Consider the following 12,813-nt stretch of genomic DNA (forward strand, 5'->3'; position numbering starts at 1 on the left):
AAGCAGGTGGACAATACTCCACGCCGTCCTGTTTTTTTCTGTCTCAAAATGTCCCTCTTTGCTCTTGGCACATGAGTGAGAAGGTCCAGAGCGGAATGGCAATGCTTTTTGAGACCAGTAGATTCATAGGCGTGATGGTTTCCTGTAGTGCGAGGTGCTTGTCATTTAGGAGTGGTAGTTTCCTGGGCGGTAGAAGGTGCCTCTCCCATGGACATTGGTTTGCTCCTGGTTAGTCAGAGGTACATACCCCCTGGACAGTGGAAGGATAATCTTAACAGTAGGCGGCTCCTGTCATATGCACAGTGGTAGGATTTTCAATAGTGGAAGGTGCATCCCTTAATCTTATTTTATGGATAGTGGAGGGTGCAGGCTCCCTGATCAACGGCAGAGTTGTGGACCGTGGATAGTCCAGGTCTCCTATACAGTTGTAAGGTCCTAGATAATGTGATGGTTTGTCTTCAGGGTAGTGCTTTCCCCTAGACAATGAGAACCCTGGGCAGTCGGAGGGTTTTATTCCCGTGGGCAGTGAGATTGTTTTAGAAATTGGACAGTTGGTGTGACCTGTCTCTGGAGACAGGTAGGGTCATTATACAGTGTACATGTTTGGGCACACTTAAACAGTGGAAGAGTTCCTGAACTAACAAGCAGGGCTTAAACTTAGTGGTTCGCAGTGACAGAGAAAGCCCACAAATGTTTCCTGGAAAGTGACAGGGTCTTATGGACTGGATCCTTTAAACCGTTCATTGGTTTCTGAAGTTTGTGTGTTAGAGCACACTAAAGTGTGGCCTGCTATAGGGTTATTTATATAAATATATTCCAAAGCATACCAAAGACAGAGGCTGAAAATCCTGTACTGACAAGGTTGTAGGAGAATGAGTACCACGCAATGTTGGGTGTGAATTTGCTCAGCCGAGTTTATGGGGGCAGTTTTTATACCCTTGAAGGGAACCGAAGTCAAATAGGGAACCAGTGTCGGGCGTTGCTCGGTAAGAGGTATTATTCTTTTTTTAAGTATTGCTTATTTGAAGGACTTAGCCATGGATGCTAATTAGAGGTAACCAGTGGTAGCTAGTTGCTACTACCCCTGGCAGGCTCTTTTATTTGCTTGGGTCTGTCCTTTCTAGTTTCTACCATGATTTTGGGGTTCATGAAGGACATTGAGAGTAACGACGCCGCTCAGAGCCCTGTTTACTTTCTGTCGTTTTCACTCCAAGCCCTTCAACAGCACATAGAGGACTGTTGCGGCACAAATTATGGGACAGTAGGTCAACCTTTGATTTTTTTGTAATTTTACTATTATTCTTATCAAAGGGTATGTGATCTACCTCCCGCTACCACTGGCGTTTTGGTGAAACTACTTTTTCTTTTCTTCTCACCAATCAGAGACAGATGTTTTAATACTTTTTCTTAACAAAAAAACGAAAGATTTACATTGAGACATTAATTTTGTTTCACAAATGTAATGGACGGGAGACTTGGGTGTGTATGTAGTTTATTCTTCTTCACTAATATTTTTTGGTAAGAAATTGGAGCAAGCCATGTCATTACCTTTTTATAATTGTCTTATCAAAGGGAAATGGAGCCACATAGATAAAAGGTGTCTTAACCCCTTTTTTAGACGTCAGGTTAATTTGGCCCTTTCTGTTGTGATTTATGTCCTGCTTAGTTCTGTAAACAGAAAAAGCCCCTTTGCTTTTCATATTGTTGGTAGAATTTTTTTTATAAGTTGGTATTTTAAGTGTCAGAAAATTAATATTATCTGTTTTTTGTTATCTCGGCGATACAAAACCAACTAAATGGCTAGCCTTCCTGTCCTACACCTCTCCTAACCACAATCACCCTTGGTTTGGCCATCAATGACACTAGAAGGAGGGAATAAGAGAATGACGTCTACATATTGTATCTTATAGACTCAATGTTTCCATTACACTTAAACACCCCTGATGTAAAAGGGGTTACAAGCTTGGAACATTCCCCGTTGAAATGACGCGAAGAATAATAGGGTGTAGTTGGATGCATTCTTTATATTGTGCAACTGTATATTGTTGGTGTACATCAGACTGCCTCCTCATTTTGTACTACGGGGCCGGCTGTGGATACTTTTGTCTATTGACATAGGAGTATACGGAAATGCATCTATAAGCAAATGTTCTATTTGTCAGCACAGCGTGCAGCAGTTTAATCCATATGTGAATCCTACAGCTGTATTTGTTGAGTGCCTGCAAGTTACAGCAAACTTCTCTGCAGTGTCAGCCCAGAACAAGGAGTGCCTGTTTCTGTGCTTTGAGTCACCTTATTGCAGACACACCCTACCTCCACTTTTGTCCACATTCCAGTCAGAGATAATACATTTTAAATATTTGACTATCTTTGCCCAAACAGTGGCGGTTTCAAAACTCATAATTGACTGGAATGTTGTCATTCCTGTGAAATACAGATGGAAGCAAACGAAAAGCCTAAAAATATACACACAAGTGGCTTGTATTCTTCTGAAGCGTTGTAATATTACTGTTGAGGTGACACTTAAAAACACCTTTTGGTTTTGGTCTTATGCCCTGACAGTAGAACAGCGGCCTTCTTAAATCACTTTTTGGGACATATCAGACAATTGATTTCATATTTTGTATGATTAACTGTGCAGTATTAGATTCCAATGTCATTGCATGCAGAAATATTAGTTTTCCAAAATGTTATGATATTGCCATCAATTCTGCCCAACAAATTCATTTAGTTACCTGACATTGAAGTGACCATTTTCCAGTCATTTCGAAAAATGACAGCATATGGATCAAGTGTACGTTATTTTTATTTTTTTTATTTGCATGTTTTATATAGCTTGGATCAGAGCCATTGGGGACTGAGCATTTTAACAGTGAGCGCTTGCATAGAACATATACAAAGAAAATGGAGTGAAAGACTCTTGCAACAAGCATGTTGTAGGTTACAAGGATGACCACTACATATAATACGTTCTAAAGATATCACATATATATTTTTCTCTGCTCGCCCGGCCTACAGTCCAGCTTCTGCAAGCAACTCTGATACAAGCCATGCCAGTGTGGTGGCTTTATTCACCTGTGTTTTACTCTTCCTTGCTCCTTTGTATGTTGGACAGTGAGAGGCAAATCTTTCTCTTCATCCCCACCTTCACTCACGTTTACGTTTTTAATGTCCCCATGATCATTATTTTTTTAATAGAAACACTTTCATAATATAAACACTTGTTAATACATTACTCTGCTCTTCTGTTAGCATGACCACTGAAACAGCCTTCACATTGGTCTTCCACCCTTGTAATTCCAGTATCTTGAGAAGGTACTTTGTCACCACTACATGGAGTGTGTCCCCAGCCACCTAATGTAGTGGTGACAAAGTATCTTCTCAAGATACTGGAATTACACATTTCTGATCTCATGTTTAAACTCTGTCTGCTACTTAGAACACACAAGCTCACCAAATCCTCTCATCTGTTGGTAAACTCGGTGTGGCACTTCTAGATTCATGTCGTTCTCCTTCTTGGCTTACAACAATGGAATCCACTAACCATGGATCATAGTTCCATAACAGTCCTTTGTACTGTCAAGGTTTCCCCTAAGCCTCGCCTTCCGGAGACTGGGCAAGGAATGTCTGAATAGAATGTTCTGGTGAGTGGCAAAGGTGTTGGGCCAAAACCCCAGTCCCTTTGTAACTCAAAGCCAATTGGACATTACTGGTGGTGAATATTGCCTTTCGTCCTGGAATTACAGAAGCCAGATACAGCGGAGCCTGCTAAACTGAAAAGTCCCTCAGTTTCAGTCACCAACATTTAGGGGGTAACATCTGTTGTGCTGTGCGTCAGTCCATCTATATTTCTCATATCACAGTTAGGGAGTTACTCTTATTGTCGTAGGCTATGGAATTGTGTGCAACTTGATGTGCAGGCAGTGCCAGACGTGAAGTCAATAATTCAGGAGACCCTTGCATCTCAGGTGGGCGGCATGCTGGTACAATCTCACAGGCTATTATGCACATTTACAGCACCATCAAAGGGGGAATTAGTGCAGCATCTGATACAGAGGCCCCTGGCACCCTCAAACAACACAGCAGAGTCCCCGCAGCAGTTCTTGCAGAATCACACGACATATCTGCTTTGATCTGAAAGTAAGACGGTTCGTTACACGCCAGGTTGTCTACATATGTCACTTTTCTGGTTGTAGCCATGGCAAAGTATTTACCTCCATCCTACAGTGTATTCTAATCCTTCAGAAGGGACCACCAAAGTATCCTGCCGCTAGTATCAGCGTTCTCTGCCCCAATGAAGTGTGCTCTTCTAAGGCAAATAGGTGAACTCTGAATAACACAAAATGATCACTCTAATGTGCAGTTTTCTTCCTGGTGTTGTTCAGTTCCAAGTCAACTAGTTTCCCATAGAATACTAACATTCTAGTTTCATTGGAGATGGTTGCATCCTGAAATGGCCACTTCATTTTGTATATTGGAAGCAGGCGACTCATGCCAATCTATAGTTGTTTCCAAGCTCTTGGTTCCCCAGCAGCTCACAGCAAAAGTTACAGGGGATGAACTGGAAGCTCATATCGTTTGTGTAGGTTGTAGCTTCTGCATGCGCTTTGCCATAATTGTTTTCTCAAGTAATGCACATCTCAGTCCCAAGCTGGCCTGCTGGAACAGGTATGGTCAAGACTGGCTGAAAAACGTGGGTTCTTCAGCTCTTTTGAAAGGTATGTGGATCCAAAATGAGAGAACTATACTTTTGGCTTCATATTGGTTTCTGCAGGGTGGGGTAAGGCGAGCAGCACAGGGGACTACCGTGCATGGAATGGGAAACAGTAACTCTGTCACTAATCTTATGAAGCATCATACAACCATAAGGACATTGTGCATAAATAGTGTTGTGTGGGTCTTATAAATCTATATAGGATGTGTGCATTTAAACGACATAAACTGTGGGATTGGTGTCCAGACTGATTCCAGACACCCCCCACCGGATACGTTCACCTGTATACCAGCTAGATCACAGTGCCACCATGATCTCCTCTTACCAAGGAGTGAATAGGTTCTGGCAACTATCGAACATGGCAACCCTGCCCCCTCAGAGATCGTAGAAACTTAATGTACTTATCGCTCAGTCACTCGTGCTCCCTTTGTCTTAGAGAGATACACAGAATAAACCATGGGGACGTTTTCAATGAGCATTTATTGAGCCAGCGTCATTCTTACAATGGCGCTGATACAGAGTCAGCCATCTTACAATGATTAGCTTTATAACACACAACCAAGAGCTTAACAAAGATCAGCCAGCTAACTATTAAGCACTCTGGAACCACAACCATCAAGAGTTAAATGAAGAATAATTATGGGAAAGAGAAGCTATATCCATTGCTAATCAGCAAATCTATAACTACACACTACTAGATCTGGTTAAGGAAGGCTAAAACCAGCACTAAACAACATAAGCAGTGGTTCTACCCGGAATAAAACTGAGAAAGAGTCACCACAATACTTGCAAAAAGGAGCAAAAATGAGCGAAAGATACCTAGAGACTGCTGGCTTAAATGCCCAGAGTATAAAATACCCACATAATTTAACCAAAAATGCAGCTAAGAAGTTCAAACACGACTCCCTGAGGAAAAACCCGGACATACTATTCGCAGACCTATACTTTAATGTGGCTAAAGGTACGACAATGAATGACCTCATATTCTACACAAATAAAACAGCTAAATGGCGCAATGCCTTCACTAGGATGCTTGCCATAAAAACTACGAAAAACATCCCTCATGGCACAAAAATGTCGACCTCACCATCAGAAAGATGCAGAGCCGAACTTAGCATCACGATATATAAATCTGGAATGGTGTTAATACAAGCAGCAAACCGAGAACTAGAGTGATTTGCCAAGATTTTCCAAACGGTAAAAGACTCACTGGAAGACACGAGTCACCAACTTCTCCTGACCCCACCAGTAGACACTCTAGACATTTACGATATCACCACCAGAGGCGCCAATAGAGCCAGGGACCATCATGTTCAAAGCCCTAACCAGGTAGCTATATCTGAATTGGCAATGACAGTACCTGAGAGCGCGACTGAAAGAACCGAGAGGTCTACCTATCAGGCAAACAAAGAACAAAATCAGCTCCAAAGAGAAGAGTCGTCCCCACTCTATGAGACTCCTCACGTAGAGCATACATCGGCACCGAGTGTAGTACCCTATGACAACCAGGAATTGGATGAGGCAGAAGACATCAGCCTTCCTATTCCCTATACCCTCTCTAGCACAATACCAACGTCGTACAGACCTCCACACACAAACGAACTACCAGCAACACAGAACTCATCTAACACCATCAACCGTCCGATACCTCTCGCTAGTACAATACCAGCGTCGTGCAGACCTTCACCCACAAACACACTCCTAACAACTCAGAACTTATCTAGCACCGAGGACACCTCCAATAGATACGGAACTGACAATAAAAAAGAGGATAGAAAGAAAAGGGCAGCGGAACTAAGAACAGATCGAAAAAGGAGAAGAGCAGAGCGGATAAACAGATCTGTCATCCCTAAGAAATCACATCAGAACAAGAAAGATATTAATAAGCTTCAGAAACTAGTGAGCAAGCTAGCACAAGCCACTATTAATACCTTACAGGCGATCGAGAAAATTGAAGAGATGACGGCAAACATTCACTCTAAAGTCACGCATATCCAAAATCTTGTACACTCTTCACAAAGAAAGAGTAACGTGACGGCCATGCCTTTAAAAAATAGAGACAACCGACCAGACAGGTCAAAATCACTGTCAAAAGAGGAAACTTTGACCTTAATCCGAACATTTGAACTACCGGACCACAAGGGAGAGGAAAGAATCAAAACAATACCACTAGACTCTAACAGAACATCGAGAAAAAATGATAGAACATCCAACCCCCACAACCTACAGCACATAAAGCTAACACCAAACGAAGCCGAAAATGCGAACCCTAGTAACAAAGAAAAACCTCTGACTTGTCTACTACTCAACTGTCGATCGGCAACCAAACATGCATCGGACATAGCGGACCTCATCACCAACAAGGACATTGACCTGGCAGTCCTTACAGAAACATGGCTTACGGAATCTTCATCCCCAACCATGGATCTCTTAGTACCACCGCAATTTAACATTCTGAGACTCGATAGACGCAGAAAGCTAGGGGGAGGGATAGCCTGTATTCATCGATCAGACATAGAGGTCAAACAAATTCAAACCGACCCTCTTGAATCCTGTGAGTATCTAGGTCTTAATATAAGATCAACTAACAATCAACGATGCAACTTGCATACATTTTACCACCCACCAGGAGATAACGCAAAGTTTACAGAAGAGTTAATGGAGATCATAACAGCCAACTCTAACAATGAAGCCAATAACATATTTCTAGGCGATTTCAACCTTCACTGGGAGGACAGCAATGACAAACTGGTCAACACGCTTAAAGGTTTCCTCAGTGAACTAAACCTCACACAAGCGTGCACACAACCCACACACTCAAAAGGAGCGACGTTAGACTGGATTATCTCAAGAAACAAAGATACAACAATCCGCTCCATAACTCCATGTGACTGGTCTGATCATCATGCCATAAAATTCGCGATACCCACAATGGGAAAAGGCAGGACCAGGCAACCTTTCAAGTCCAAAAAATGGACTCGAGACACAAAAGAAGCAAATATGGAGCTATTGGTCGAAAGCTGCGAAAGAGACTTAAAGCCACCCAACAACCTGGAGAACGTCAACGAGCTGACTGATCACTACACAGCAGCTGTCGAAAATATCGTCAATAACACCATGCCATTAAAGCTGAAAAGAATCACGGAGAAGACTAAAAATCCGTGGTTTAACGAAGCACTAAACGAAGAAAGACGCAAATTGAGAATGGCCGAAAGAAAATGGAGGCAACACCCGTCATCCCCTGAACTGAAAGCCCTCAGAAAAATTAGGAACCAATATAACAAAAAGATCATCAACTCAAAAAAGGAATTTCTAAGATCAGAATTGGACAATGCCAAAAACAGACCACGAAAACTCTTTGAAATCCTAAAGGAGCAATCAAACAAACTAGCCAAATCCGTGCAAGAAAACCCCAAAACACCTCTAAGCTGTGATGAATTTTCCAAATTTTTCACGGAAAAGGCCAAATCACTCGAAGTAGAGCTTAGAAACGCCGTGGTGAACCTTCCCATCGTACCACTGTATACGAACGATACCGACTCTACAACGGAATGCATTAAGGCAAAAAACAAGGCAATTTGGGAATCATTTGAACAGTACGACCAACACATGATTGCCAAAACACTCTCAGAAATCAAACCTAACAACCACTACCAAGACCCCCTGCCCGCAAAATGCTTAAAAGAAATCAATCACATTTTGATTCCAATATGGACCGAAATAATAAATGCTTCACTTTCACAAGGGATCCTCCCTGACTGCCTAAAAACAGGTCAAGTTGTTCCCATAATCAAAAAACCCTCAGCGGATGCGTCAGATCCAAACAACTATCGCCCAGTGACTAACATCCCTTTACTGGCCAAGCTGATTGAGAAATGTGTGCAGAACCAACTGAGCAAACACATCACCAAGTTCTCCTTGCTAGATGAATGCCAGTCAGGATTCAGAGCAGGGCACAGCACGGAAACAGCGATCCTCCATATTGTTGATGATGCGCTACAGGCCCTTGACCAAAATCAAGCATGCTTACTGATTCTCCTTGACTTGTCTTCGGCATTTGACACGGTAAATCACGAAGCATTACTGACCAGGCTACGGGACAGGATGGGACTGTCGGGAACTGTGCTGAAATGGTTCGATTCCCTTTTTACAGAACAGAACGCAGCGCTTCCTGGTTAACCAATCAATCTCACTCCCAATCTCACTCCCATGCCCTATCTCAATAGGAGTCCCTCAAGGATCGACACTATCCCCGGATCTGTTTAACCTATACGTCGAACCACTCACAGAAATTCTCCAAAAATCACAGATATCCTATCACATGTATGCTGAAGACACGCAAATATACTTAAAGATCGCATCCCTAAAAGACATTGAACTAATGAACGAGAAACTAAAAATGGCACTACAATGGTTAACTTCAAATCATCTGAAGCTAAATGCACATAAAACAGAGTTCCTACTAATCTCACCGCCAAGGAGCCATACGGAAATAAAGGAATGGACGAAAGGCGTGACTGCGCTAAACTGCACCCCAACCCTGGTCAACTCAGCTAAATCATTAGGAATCACCTTAGACGAGAATCTAGACATGAAAGCCCACATTAACTCAATGGCGAAAAGTGCCCGCTTCCACCTGAACTACTTAAGAAAATTGAAACCATTCATCTCAGAGACGGACCTCAAATTGGCAATCCAATCCTTAGTTATCTCGAGGATTGAATATGGCTGCACCACCTTAGCTGGCCTACCAAAAATGTCCACAGCACCACTAAAAGCCTGCCTTAACGCTGCGGCAAGACTTATCACCCGAACCAGGAAATATGATCATATATCCCCGCACCTGAAAGCCTTAAACTGGCTACCTTATGAAGCCAGAATCCAAATGAAGATAGCATGTATCACACATAAAGCGCTACACGACAACACACCTAGATACCTAGCCAAGAAAATTCAACTGTCCGGTGGCAACCGACCAGCTAGGAGTGCTGATGAGTTGCTGTTACGACCAGCCTTTTTTCAAAAGAAAAAAACCTATGACAGAGCGTTCTCAGGAGCTGCCCCCAGAATATGGAACTCACTCCCTCCAAACATCAGGAAGATCCAGAATCTGGTAACATTCAAGTGGGAAGTGAAGAGCTTTCTGATGAATAAATACATTACTTAGTGAAGATCATTGTTCATTGTTCTGATATATTACTGCCCTAGTACAGAACATGTATGACATGAGAAAGGGAAGCATAGTCATTATTATAAGGAACGCGTATTCTAAGATACGAGAACGACCTAAAGGATACCACCAATGGATATTTTGACTGAACCTGAGAACTGCATCCCACATGAACTTATACCGATCTACCTCATTTATGTTATATATACTTGCTTTTGATATAAGTTTAGCCATAGCATATTATTAACGCTAACGTCACATGTTTATGAATATATATCATCTACCTCACATATGTTATACTTTAACTGTTAATATATTTGTTAAGCCTTTACCTCTGCTATGTTAAGCGCTCTGATACCCACGGGTCTTGTTCGCGCTATACAAAACTTTATAATAAATAAATAAATAAATAAATTCTAGTGTAAAATATGTGTGCTGTAACAACCATGAGACAGAAACAGATATAAACAATGATGAGCACCAAAATAATAAATGGATGGTAGATTTCTACCATAGTACTAAAACAATAGATATACATAGGTATATAAATACATGACAGTAAAACTATGTACCCCTACGATACTAATCGTAACTAGGTGTGCCTAGCATGTATGTAGGTGTATAGCCAAGATTCCCCCTAGGATAGAACCAACCCCATTACCTGGTGTTAGAGAATGAAGAACCCCGTCTGGGTCTCGAACGGACACCCCGCAAAGGATGTCAGACCACTGCGTGCTGGAGTGTCTGCGTGCAGGAACCTCAGTATCTCGCCCAATGTGTCAGTGTGTCGGCATGGAAGTTTTTCTCCTCTAACTCTCTCAGTAAAGCTATGGTACTTATATACCCAAAAGGTACCCTCCGGCGTTCTACCTTGCTGTGTCATGTGGCCGAGGATGACGAAAGGGATGACCCATATACATAGTTCTCATGCAAAATAAATGAGGCTACTTTCTGGAGATAACCACACAAACCTTTTTTTTATACAGCACCTAACTAGGTAAAAGGTCAGCACAGACCCGTTATGTAGAACAATGGCACAGTAAATGTAGGTGAAAGGTTAGGTGGCTACCCAAGCCTATAATGGGGGGCATTACAAATCAAAACAATAAAGAGAACCCAAAACTGGTGATATTTCAATACTTATGTATTCAAACACTACACACGCCTCTTGGATGGCACAGTGAAGACACACTACCCAGATTTACAGATGGAGCGAGAGCCAGTAAAGTGTTTCTCACTAAGGTATAAAGCGGCTTTGGATCATCTGCTGCTCATCTGATACAGGGTCGGTGGAAAAGGAGGAACGGGATGGTATATAGCAGCTGCGTTGGTACTTTCTACCCTTTACAGAAAGGGGCAGAGACTCCTAAATGATATGTTGTTCACATTTGCTCCAGCCAGAGATTTGTTACTGGTGAAGGATAGGGCCCCGGGAGACTGCGCCAATGGACTGGACATGCTGTTGCTTCTGTAGGTAATACAGTACAAGAGCAAGATTTGGCAATCACAGTTGACCAAACGTCTTTAGGTGGTTTAGGGTATTTGCGCAGCCTCTTACCTTAGATTTGTTGAGTGTTGGCCCCAGAGAAAGGTAGCATATCAGGGGAAGCAGTAAGAGCTATCTCTCTGTAATCAAGAGTTAGGGGTGAGAGGAGTAAGACCCTTAGATAATCAATAGACTCGGAGCTTTCTTTCTTGCCTAAGGGGTGACATAATTAGATCTTAGTGAATAACATTGTCAGATTGGATTTATGCTTCAGGAAAGCTTATACGACCAGACCAGAGGCACTCATATGGCTACAACATCCTCTAATGCCAATTTTCTCAAAACATTTTTGTGAGACATCACTTGCACCTGATGTACATGGGTCATTACCCTACATAAGTCTTAATAGTAGTTTGGTCTTTCTAGAGAGCCCAAGTTAAACCCGGTATTTGTAAAGCGCAAACTAATCACCCCTAACGGTCTCAAGGCGCTGGGGGCCGTCGGGGAGATCAAGTGAGCTATTGCCCATAGTCACATGATGCTGAGCTGATCTGCCTCCGGCGTTGCTGCTCGAACCGTGAGCCCCACGTAAGGAAGTCAGCCTCTCTGGCTGCTGCGCCACACCTCTCCCTTGTATCCTTAACTATAAAAAAGATTCCTCCAGATTATATTTATTGACTTGGTCCGCTGAATATTCATGTAATAAATAGATACTCTTGTTAAACAACAATCCGTGATTGTAGTATGCATGTTATTTCTACGGTTCATACATACAATAATCACATTCTTGCTAACCCAATTGCACTATCATGCGGTGCTATATTTCTTAAGAATTACATTTGTACGGAAAGTTAGTTATTGCAAGTAGAACACTTTATTTAACCAAGCCACAGTGAAGATTAGCACAAATGGTGCCTATTTATTAATAAAGCACACATCACAAATCAAATGCTTGCTTGGTGCTGTGAAATGGAGAGCCAAACTAGACTATTGGTGTACAGTACACTATTGTAAGAGAAGGCATTAAGAGGAACATTTCCATGCTTGTTGTCACCTCAGGATATCCAGAAAGATATCTCGAGGCAGCCGTGGTAAGTACCCCCCTGCACTACTTGTCAATTTTATTTCCATCTCATTTCCAATTAGATTCCATAGCCATTTGTGAATTCAGAGCATAGTTGGATGGAACGCACAAAAATGGTGAAAAAAAGAAATGTCTTCCTAGACACTATCAGTTAAACAGATTTGTCTGAAAAACATTTCATTTCTTTAGTTATTCCAAAAGTCACACTAGTATTTTTTCATTTTCTTTAAAAAAAAAAAGTTTTGATCAAAGATGGCACTGAACGGAATTTATCTGTCTAATGGGCCCAAGACATATTGCTTTACAGTAACTCACAGTACACTCTCTTTTGGGTTACACTTTTGTTTTAACTTTGACTC

At 42.0% G+C, this 12,813-nt stretch overlaps 1 protein-coding gene across 5 annotated transcripts in view; it reads left to right on the forward strand.

The window, feature by feature from the left end:
• Window positions 1-12,813, forward strand: part of CPTP (ceramide-1-phosphate transfer protein) — an 89,378-nt gene that overhangs the window by 555 nt on the left and 76,010 nt on the right. The gene's annotated exons all lie outside the window — the stretch shown is intronic.

This window comes from Lissotriton helveticus, chromosome 5_1 (genome assembly GCF_964261635.1).
Source record: "Lissotriton helveticus chromosome 5_1, aLisHel1.1, whole genome shotgun sequence".
NCBI classification, from domain to species: Eukaryota; Metazoa; Chordata; class Amphibia; order Caudata; family Salamandridae; genus Lissotriton; species Lissotriton helveticus.